We start from the raw sequence: 11,385 nt of genomic DNA, 5'->3' as shown, positions 1-11,385 counted from the left end.
GAAGTGTAATGAAGATTATGAAGCCAAAATTCAAGAGAAAAATAAGGCCCAGACAAGTTAAGTCTATATTTGGGGCTATTTTCCCCATAAGAACATCTACCAATTCCAGAAGAGGCAGAAGAGGGACCTAGCATAATGTTGGTTAGATTCAGGGGAATAAAGAGGAAAAATTAGAATTCAGGGCCTACCAAGGAAAGGGGGCTTTCACAAAACATCAGGCTTTGGATTGTGACCTTGAAAGGCAACACCTTAAGAATAAGCGTGAATAGGAAATAGATCAGCTCTCACATGAAGCCCAGATTCTTATTACCTCAATCCATGACTGAATAAAGTGAATTGGAATTTCTAATACCTCTATCTTAGTAGTCCACCAGGAAGAAACAAATATAAACACTTTCTGGAGGAAGACAACATTATCAAAAGCCTCAAAAAAAAAACAATCTAGCAACAACAACAACAAAAAAAAAATACAAGTTTGCAGTGATTGCAGTGACATATATGTTGCTGTTGAGTTATGTAATAGACGGCTTTTCCTAAGTCCTGTTTAGGTAGAATCATGAAAATACACCTTCAGTCACTATGTACATCACTCAGTAATTCCTCAATAAAATAATACTTTCGGAAAAAAAAAAGCCTCAAATTATTACTACATCTTTCATACACAAGTAAAAGTTGCAAAGTATAGGGGATCCTGGGTGACTTAGTTGGTTAAGCAGCCAACTACTGATGTCTCATCTCATGTCTCAATTTCAGGGTCATGAGTTCAAGCCCCTTGTTAGGCTCCATGCTGGGCATGGAACCTACTTAAAAAAAAATACAGCAGCACTTGGGGGCTTAGTAGATTAAGCATCCAACTTTTGATTTTGGCTCAGGTCATGATCTCATGGATCATAAAATCAAGCCCTGCATCAGGATCCATGCTCAATGGGGAGTCTGCTTGGATTCTCTGCCTCTGCCCCTGCCCTTGCTCTCTTTCTGTGTCTGTCTGTCTGTCTGTCTGTCTGTCTGTCTCTCTCTCTCTCTCTCAAATAAATAAATAAATAAATATTTTTAAAGATTATAAAGTATATTACTTATCTAATGTTATTTGTCCCAAAATTCAGCACCTAAAAACAACAACAAAAAATATCTCAGTTTCTGTGGGTCTTGAATTCAAGAACAAAGCTGGGTGGTTCTCATTCTGGGTCACTCATGACATTGTAGTTATCTGAAGGCTTGACTGGAACTGGAGGATCTGCTTTCAAGATGATGCACTCACATGGTTGTTGGCAGGAAACCCCTGCCAACATGGGCACCTTGTTTCTCACCACATGGCCTCTTCATAGTGCTGTTTGAGTATCCTTTTGACAAGGCAAATAACTTCCCCCAGAATTAATTCTAAAAGAGAGAAAGAGGAAGAAGCCATCATGCCTTTTATGACCTAGTTTCAGAAGTCACACACCATCATTTCAGCCATATTCTATTCATTAGAAGTAACCACTAGTCCAGCCCACATTTGGGGACTGAAGAATTGGGTTTCACCTCTTGAAGGGAGAAATATAGAGGAATCAACATATATTAAAACAATTACATAGGGGCGCCTGGTTGACTCAGTCATTAAGCATCTGTCTTCGGCTCAGGTCATGATCCCAGAGTCCTGGGATCAAGCCTCGCATCAGGCTCCCTGCTCAGCAGGATGCCTGCTTCTCCCACTCCCCATGCTTCTGCTCTCTCTCTCGCTGTGTCTCTGTCAAATAAATAAATAAAATCTTTTTAAAAAATAAAATAAAACAACTACATATACTTTGCCTGTGTCCTAATTTTGCTGAGGTCTAGACCTGATGATATCCTACAACACATTCTTTAGCCCATGAAGAGATAAACATAGCAATTCTGAGGAATATTAAAGACAGATTTCAGCCACCGTGGCCACTGCCTAGACTTCTACCCATGTCTTGTCTATGCTTATATTCTCATGTACTTATAAAAATTAGGCAGTTGGTAGCAATTTGAAGGTCCCACAGGTCCAAACTCCTACCTCTTGTACTAGAAAAAATGACTTTTAAACATCTAGCTTCTATTTTGAGTATTCAACAATGGATATTATATTAAAGGGCATTTAGTTATATTATTGGATGATATAGTTATTAGGATATCTATGTATTGGGGGTTTTTTGTTTTGTATTTTTTTTTTTGTTTTTTGTTTGTTTCTTTGTCAGAGAGAAAGCAGAAGCCAGGGGCAGAGGGAGAAGTAGGCTCCGTGCTGAGCAGGAAGCCTGATGGGGACTCCATCCCAAGACCCTGAGATCATGACCTGAGTTGAAGAGAGATGCTTAACCTACTGAGCCACCCAGGCATCCCAGGATATCTATGTATTGAATTATGATCTGGGATACAATCAGCAAAATAGTCTGAAGAAAATGTAGAAGATGAAATAATCCATAGGTTAACAGAAACAGACATATCAAACAAGTATTGTTCCTATTAGAATTATAGTTCAAACAAACCAATTGCAAACACACACAGACACACACACACACACACACACACACACACACATTTATGGGACAACACAGAAAATTTGAACACTGGATATTTGATGGTCTCAAAGTATTTGAATTTAAAAAAACTTTAGGTATGATAATTGTATCAGTTATTTTCTGAAGAGAATTAATCATACATACTGAAATGTTTTTAACTTTCTCCTGAAAATACTTTCAAATTTAGAGAAAAGTTGCATAAATAATACAAAGAATCCTCATAAACCATCTGTCCATATATATATATGGACATGAAGATGAACTCTTCATGGAGATGAAGCCTGCCAACACGCTAAGAAAAGTGAATCTTCCCATAGTTGAAACTCTGATGAGACTGTAACCCTGGCCAACACCTAGATTGTAGCTTAGTGAGACTGTGAGCAGATTACACAGCCAAGATGTGCTGTGATATAATAAATGTGTATTGCTTGAAGCTCTTAAATTTGTTACACAGCAATAAAAATTAATATACCAACCTATGACACCAAGATGTAACACATATGCTTGTAAAAAAAATAGTCAAGAAAGATTGGAGACTGAGAAACCTTTGTGGTGTACATTTTAATTTTGAAATTGTATAATTAGCCTTAGAGATATCTCAACTTCCAGGCAAAATCTTTTGATAGGGATTTAAATTTTAATTAGGTACATTGATATTCTGCTTCAGAATGGAATGAAATTGGGACATCCAAAGATTTCGCAGTAATCTTGTCAGAATAGTGAAAATAATTGAAAATAGAGATAACTTATTGGACAAATTGTGTCATAAAAAACATTAGTCAAGGAGAGGTACTTTATTGGAGGCATAAAAAAAAAACCAGTGAATATAAAGAGATTAGTGTTAAGAATTTAGTAGAAATTTTTTCCTCTCCTCTAGATTATTTCCTCAATTAAAAACATTATTTTTAATGAATGATGTTGAGACAACTAGGTAGCTATATTAACAAAAGACAAAGTTCAATGCCTTCATACACCAGATGATAGGTTAAAGTCTAAGTGGAACAAAAGACGAGAAAAAAAATCCCAAGTGTCTATCAATAGGGGACTAGATAAACTATGACACATTGATATAAGTGAATATTATACTACATAAGTTGTAAGAAAGAATGAGAGAGTTCTGTAAGCACTGATATAGTTTCCAGGATGCATTTAGGTTAAGAAAGCAAGATGCAGAATTGCATATAGTAATATGTTACCTTTACTGTAAGAAAGGGAAGAAATTAGAACAAATACAAGCATACTTTGGAGAGATTACAGGTTTAGTTTCAGAACACTGCAATAAAGCAAATATTGTAATAAAGTGAGTCAGATGAATTTTTTATTTTCCAAGTGCATATAAAAGTTATGTTTACACTATACTGAGTCTAGTAAGTGTGCAACAGCATTATGCCTTAAAAAGCAATGAGAAACTGTGGACTCTGAAAAACAAACTGAGGGTTTTGGAGGGGAGGGGGCATGTGGGATTGGGTGAGCCTGGTGGTGGGTATTGTGGAGGCCACGTACTGCATGGAGCACTGGGTGTGGTGCATAAACAATGAACCTTGGGGGGCGCCTGGGTGGCTCAGTGGGTTAAAGCCTCTGCCTTCGGCTCAGGTCATGATCCTAGGGTCCTGGGATCGAGCCCCGCATCGGGCTCTCTGCTCCGCGGGGAGCCTGCTTCCTCCTCTCTCTCTGCCTGCCTCTCTGCCTAGTTGTGATTTCTCTCTGTCAAATAAATAAAATATTAAAAAAAAAAAAACAATGAACCTTGGAATACTGAAAAAACAAAATAAATTTTTTAAAAAATAGAAAAGAAAAGAAAAGCAATGTACATAATTTTAAAATACTTTACTGCTAAAAAATATTAACCAGCATCTGAGCTTTCAGCAAGTTGTATTCCTTTGGCTGGTGGAGGGTCTTGCTTCAGTGTTGATGGTAGCTGACTGATCAGGGTGGTAGTTGCTGAAGGTTTTGGTAGCTGTGGCAATTTCTTAAAATAAGATAGCAATGTAGTTTTGTGCATCAGTTGACTCTTCCTTTCACAAATAATTGCTCTGCAGAGGGCAAGGCTGACTGATAGCATTTTACCCACAGCAGAACTTCCTTCAATCCTCTCACATCCTGTCAATACTTTATCAAATAAGTTTATATAATATTCTGAATCTTTTTGTTGTTTCAACAGTCTTCACAGCATCTCCACCAGGAGTAGATTTCATATCAAGAAAGTACTTTCTTTGCCCATCCATAAAAAGCAACTCCTCATATATTCAAGGTTTTTTATAAAGATTTATTTATTTATTTTAGAGAAAGAGAGAGAGCAGGAGGGTGGGGTGGACAGAAGGAGAGGAAGAAAGAAACTTAAGCAGACTCTTCGCTGAATGCAGAGCCCTATCAGGGCTCAATCTTACAACCCTAAGATCATGACCTGAGTTGAAACCAAGAGTGGGACTCTTAACCTACTTTGACACCCAGGTGCCCCCCATTCAAGCTGTATCATGACATTGCAACAATTCAGTCCTATCTTTAGGATCCACTTCTGATTCTTGTCCTCTTGTTATTTTAACCACATCCAGTTATGGCAGCTGAAGTCTTGAACCCCTCAAAGTAATCCATGAGAGTTGAAATCAACTTCTTCCAAGCTCATGTTAATGTTGATGTTTTGACCTTTTCCCATGAATCATAATTGCTCTTAATGACATTTAGAACGGTGAATCCTTTCCAGTGACTTTTAGTTTACTTTGCCCAGATTCATCAGAGGAATCACTATGTATGGCAACTATAGCCTTATGAAATGTATTTCTTAAATAAGAAGACTTAAAAGTCAGGGTACCTGGGTGACTCAGTCAGTTAAACATCTGTCTTCTGCTCAGATCATGATCCCAGGGTCCTGGAACCCAACCCAGTGCCAGCTCCCTGATCTTCAGGGATCCTGCTTCTCCCTCTCCTCCCTCTGCCCTTCTCCCTACCCCCACTCATGCTCTCTCTCTCTCTTTTCTCTCTCTCAAATAAAAAAATAAATTTTTTTTAAAAAAGAAGACAAAATGTAAAATTACTCCTTGATTCATGGGATGATATATTAGCAGACATGAAAACAATATTAATCTTGTGTTAATCAGAGTTCTTGGGTGCACTGTCAATTAGCAGTCATATTCTGAAAGGAATCTTTTATTTCTGAGCAGTAGGTCTCAACAGTGGGCTTAAAATACTTGGGAAACCATGTTGTAAACAGATGTGCTGTCACTTCAGCTTTTGATGTTACCTTTATAGAGTACAAGCAGAGTATATTTAGCATAATTCTTATGGGCCCTATAATTTTTGAGATAGCGAATGAGTATTGGCTTCAATTTAAAGTCATCAGCTGCATTATCCCCTAACAAGAGAGTCAGTCTGACTTTTGAAGTTTTTTTTTTAAGATTTTATTTATTTATTTGACAGACAGAGATCACAAGTAGGCAGAGGCAGGCAGAGAGAGAGAGGAAGAGAAGCAGGCTCCCCACCAAGCAGAGAGCCCAACGTGGGGCTCGATCCCAGGAACCTGGGATCACAACCCGAGCCAAAGGCAGCGGCCTTAACCCACTGAGCCACCCAGGCGCCCCTGACTTTTGAAGTTTTGAAGCCACACATTGACTTCTCTCTAGCTATGAAAGTTCTAGATGGCACCTTCTAATAGAAGGATGCTTTACCTTCATTGAAAATGTGTTATTTAGGGGCACCTGGGTGGCTCAGTGGGTTAAAGCCTCTGCCTTCGGCTCAGGTCATGATCCCAGGGTCCTGGGATCAAGCCCCACATCGGGCTCTCTGCTCCGCAGGGAGCCTGCTTCCTCCTCTCTCTCTGCCTGCCTCTCTGCCAACTTGCGATCTCTGTCTGTCAAATAAATAAATAAAATTTAAAAAAAAAAAAAAAGAAAATGTGTTATTTAGCGTAGCTGCCTGCATTAACCTAGATCCTCTGAAGAACTTGCTGCAGCTTCTACATCAGCACTTGCTGCTTCACCTTGCATTTTTATTTTATGGAGATGGCATTTTTACTTAAACTTCATGAACCAATGTCTGCTAGCTTTGAACTTTTCTTCTGCAGCTTCCTCACCTCTCTCAGTCTTCATAGAATTAAAGAGAATTGGGGCCTTGCTCTGGATTAAACTTTCGTTTAAGGGAATGCTGTGGCTGGTTTGGTCTTGTATTCAGACTTCTACAACTTTCTCCATATCAGCAATAATGCTGCTTTGCTTTTTTATCATTCATGTATTCACTGGAGTAGCACTTTTAATTTCCTTCATAAACATTTCCTTTGCATTCACAACTCTGATAACTGTTGGCCTAGATTTTGACCTATCTCACCTGTTAACATGCCTTCCTCACTAAGCTTAATCATTTCTAGCTTTTGATTTAAAGAGAGAAATGTATGAATATTACTTTCACTTGAACACTTGGAGGCCGTTGTGCAGTTATTAGTTGGCCCAATTTCAGTGTTGTTATGTCTCACAGAATAAGGAGGCTCGAGGAGAAGGACAGAAATGGAGGAACAGCCAGTAGAGAGAGCAGTCAAAACACACACACACACACACATTGATTACGTTTGTTATCTTGTATGGGTGTGATTTGTGGCACCCTAAAACAATTACCAGAGTAACATCAAATTTCACTGGTCACAGATCACCATAACAAATAAGTTAATAATAAAAAAGTTTGAAATATTGCAATTATATCAAACTATGACACAGAGACATAAAGTGAGCAAATACTCTTGCGAAAATGGTACCAATAGACTTCCTTTACACAGGGTTGCCAAAAACCATCAATTCAAAAAAAACCAAAAATAAATAAAATATTTGCAAAATGCAATAAAGTGAAGCACAATAAAATGAGGAACCTCTGTATTTATTTTTGTGTGTATCTGCATAAAGAAACACTGAGAAGATACATAAGAAATTAATAAGTGTTTATGAAGATAGAAAGGATAGGGTAGATGGGGACAGAAGTGGGTGTGGGAATTCTAAATGTAAACCTTGTTATTTTTTTTTATTTTTGAACCATGTGAATGTATAAGCTAATCCAAACAAGTAAGTACAACTTTAAAAGAAAAAAAAATGGGGGTGGGAGGAGCAAGATCACCCATAAACTCTTACCAGGAAAGCCCAAGATTTTATTGACTCAAAGACCAAAGTTATCACTAAATTCTATTACCTGCATACTCACTGAATACCAGCGTGCCACCAGTGAATACGTGGAGAAGGAAATCAAGAAAACTGGCATGACTGGGGGCAGGAAAATGGCTGGAGAATCCAGATACCATGAAACCACAATAGAAATCACAGAGAAGTTCATGCATTCAGCCTTCTCTATGACAGTGAGACCTCTTCTTGGTTTTCTTCTGATCATCACATATAGTTTCATGAATAGTCACTTTAGGCCACATAGGAAAATGACAGAGAGGATCATCAACAGTGAGATCACAGAACACAAGGAATTTTTATGGAATCATTTAGCCACTGAGTCATATATAAAGACAGCTATATAAAGAGAATTTCAAAAGGCTTCAGGGTGAGCTAAGCGGTGCCCTTGCTCTGATTTCCCACATGCATTGAAACTGCATATACATAAACATTACTGTTTAAGGCAATTAATTTGTTAAGGCTTGGGTATGGAAATCTTTCGCTAAATAGGGAGTTGGAGAGTTATATTAGTTGATTACCACCCAGTAATGTCTTTATTTGTTTTTGTTTATGGTTTGTTTGTTTGTTTGTTTTTTGCAGCAAAGCAAGTTTTATTTAGCAATAGCAAAGTGAAAGTACAAAGCTCCAGAGGAGGGAGGGGACCCGAGAGTGCTGCCCACCATCCAGTAATGTCTTCTATTTTTTTTTAAGATTTTATTTTTTATTTGACAGACAGAGATCACAAGTAGGCAGAGAGGCAGGCAGAGAGAGAGGAAGGGAAGCAGGCTCCCTGCTGAGCAGAAAGACCAACGTGGGGCTCAATCCCAGGACTCTGGGATCATGACCTGAGCCGAAGGCAGAGGCTTTAACCCACTGAGCCACCCAGGCGCCCCCAGTAATGTCTTCTTATGAATTAACCAGTCATCTAGGGTCCTGAGAAATGGGAACAAGAAATTATTAGATTTTCATTCTGAAAAGAAAGCTCAAAGGAATAGTGCAATGAACACCATCAGAAGAGGGCAGGTTTGGATGCGCCTTCAATAACAGGGTTTGGGGAGAGAGGATGAAACATAAGAGTCTGGGAAATGTCAGGGTAAACAGAGAAATGGAGGGACCATGACAAAAACCCAGTCTAGTTCCATGTGGCTTACCACACAGATGTCTGAGCCACACTGAGAGTTACTAAATCATATAGCAGATGAAATTCCATATGATGCAAAAATATAATACAAATGAAAGAGGGACTATAAAATTTTATTAAGCACCTCAGGTGAATCTAATGTACAATATATTTTGAGAACCGCAGCTTTCTGGTATGTATTCACCGTGGCAGTTGCATTTTTCACTGCAAATAATTAACATTTTTTGACAGTTGCACATGAGGTCAACCCTAGGACATGCCTAATGTCCAATGACAGTAGGGTACCCAAATAGCTCATGATCAAAGACTGGAATTAAGGCAAGTGAAAGAAGAGAGGGCAAGAGAAATGTTTTAAGAAAAGTTTGAAGTAAGGCAAGTTTGAGCAAAAACATTTGCCTAGTCATAAGATAAAGAGACAAACCCACAAATTCCAGCAGATTCTACTCTTATGGTTACAAACTAAAGAATAATGTTCACATATACATAGTACTAGAATAATGATTGATCATACTATGAACTCAACCACATTTCTGTAACTATTAGCCATGTTATCATTAAACATAAAGTACAATACATTGTATATACATAGATAATTTAGTTACTTTCACCATTGATGGTGAAGTGTCATAGATCATTTAAGCTATCAAATAATTCAAAAGTAATACCAGTTTGTCTGTGGAATACATTTTACAATGTGCTCTGCTTTAACAAAACCAAATATATATCAAAAGTTCAGATGATAACAAATAACAAGTGATTACTTGCATTACAAGAGATTATTTGTTTTGTAGCAGGTGTGGTTAGAGTATGATTTTGTTTACATTAATTCAACTTATAGGTAACACTTTAATTTTTTATTTAAATTTAATCAGCCAACATATAGTACATCATTAGTTTTTTTGTTTTTTTTTAACTATTTCCCTTGATTCCCAGTTCAGTGGAGAAATAATACAAATGCAAGTTTTCTTTATTGTGAAAATGGTCAGAGTGATTTTTTTTATTTATTTTTATTTATTTTTTTGACAGATAGAGACCACAAGTAGGCAGAGAAGCAGGCAGAGAGAGAGGGAGGAAGCAGGCTTCCTGCTGAGCAGAGAGCCTGATGTGGGGCTTGATCCCAGGACGCTGGGATCATGACCTGAGCCGAAGGCAGAGGCTTAACCCACTGAGCCACCCAGGTGCCCCCATCATTAGTTTTTGATGTAGTGTTCAGTGGTTTGTTAGCTGTGTATAACACCCAGTGCTCATTACATCATGTGTCCTCCTCAATGCCCATCATCCAGTTATCCCATGAATCCACCCACCTGCCTTTCCACAACCCTCAGTTTCTTTCCCAGAGTCCAGGGTCTCTTGTGGTTTGTCTCCCTCTCTGATTTCTTCCCATTCAGTTTTCCTCCCCTGTCCCTTTGATCCTCTGCGCTATTCATTATATTCCACATATGAGTAAAACCATATGATAATTGTCTTTCTCTGATTGTCTCACTTAGCATAATAATAGGTATCACTTTAAGTCCATTGTTAAATTTATTTTAATTATCTGGGGGCGCTGGTAAGTAGTGACCAAAAAGGACACCGGGGAGCTTTGGGAATGCTAACAATCAATACTCTGTTAGCTGATAGGCTGCTTATTACTTGAGTGTATTCAGTTCATGAATTTTCATAAGATTTATGATGTTTGCAGTGTTCTGTATGTATACTTCAATTGAAAGTTTAAAAAAAAATAAAAGGAAGGGGAAGTATGCCAGGAAAACAAACAAACAAAATACACAACAAGAAATAAACAATGCTAGTGCATTGTACCTAAACTTAACAGATACTGTCTCTCATTTTCCTGTGGGATTGATCAGAACCACACAACTCTGACCACTCACCAATCTGTGAATAACTGGAAATTACACATGGAAGAAGATTTGGATATGGATGTGGATGATTGAATATATGTGAATTAAATTTTTGTGATGGCTTTAAAAAACAATGAGACAAAACTTTTTGGCTATATATAGTCTCACATTTTTAGAAGAAAATTATATTATCTGCCAACAATGACAGTTTGTCTCTTCCTTTACAATATTTATACGTTTTTCTTTCTTTGTCTCATTGACCGAGACCTTCAGAAAAATACAAGAAGCAATGCTATCGAACATCTGCCTTTGTTTCTGACTTTATTGAAACGTCTGCCTTTGACATCAAAGCTTTTCAACTTTTTGGACCATATCCCACAGTAAAAATAGTTATTTTGTGATCTAGTACACACACACACACACACACACACACACACACACACACGTTCAAGAAACAATACTTACCCTTTCTACATCCAGACTGTAACATTTTATATCCTAGCTCATGTTTTCATGCTGAATGCTTTAGAGAAATTTAGTGACAATTGGGGAAATTTGAATATGACTGGGTTTTAGATGATATTATGGAATTTTTGTTAATTCTTTGTTAGGTGTAATAATGATATTGTGGTTATGTAAGGAAATATTCTTATATTTTAGAAATCCATAGTAAAGTTTTTAAGGATGGAATGACATGATCATTTAAAATACTTCAAATGGGTGATTAACATAACAAAATGTTAGCCATTCTT

The sequence above is a fragment of the Meles meles genome, chromosome X, assembly GCF_922984935.1.
Source record: "Meles meles chromosome X, mMelMel3.1 paternal haplotype, whole genome shotgun sequence".
Classification (NCBI taxonomy): domain Eukaryota; kingdom Metazoa; phylum Chordata; class Mammalia; order Carnivora; family Mustelidae; genus Meles; species Meles meles.
This window is presented reverse-complemented; position numbering follows the sequence as displayed.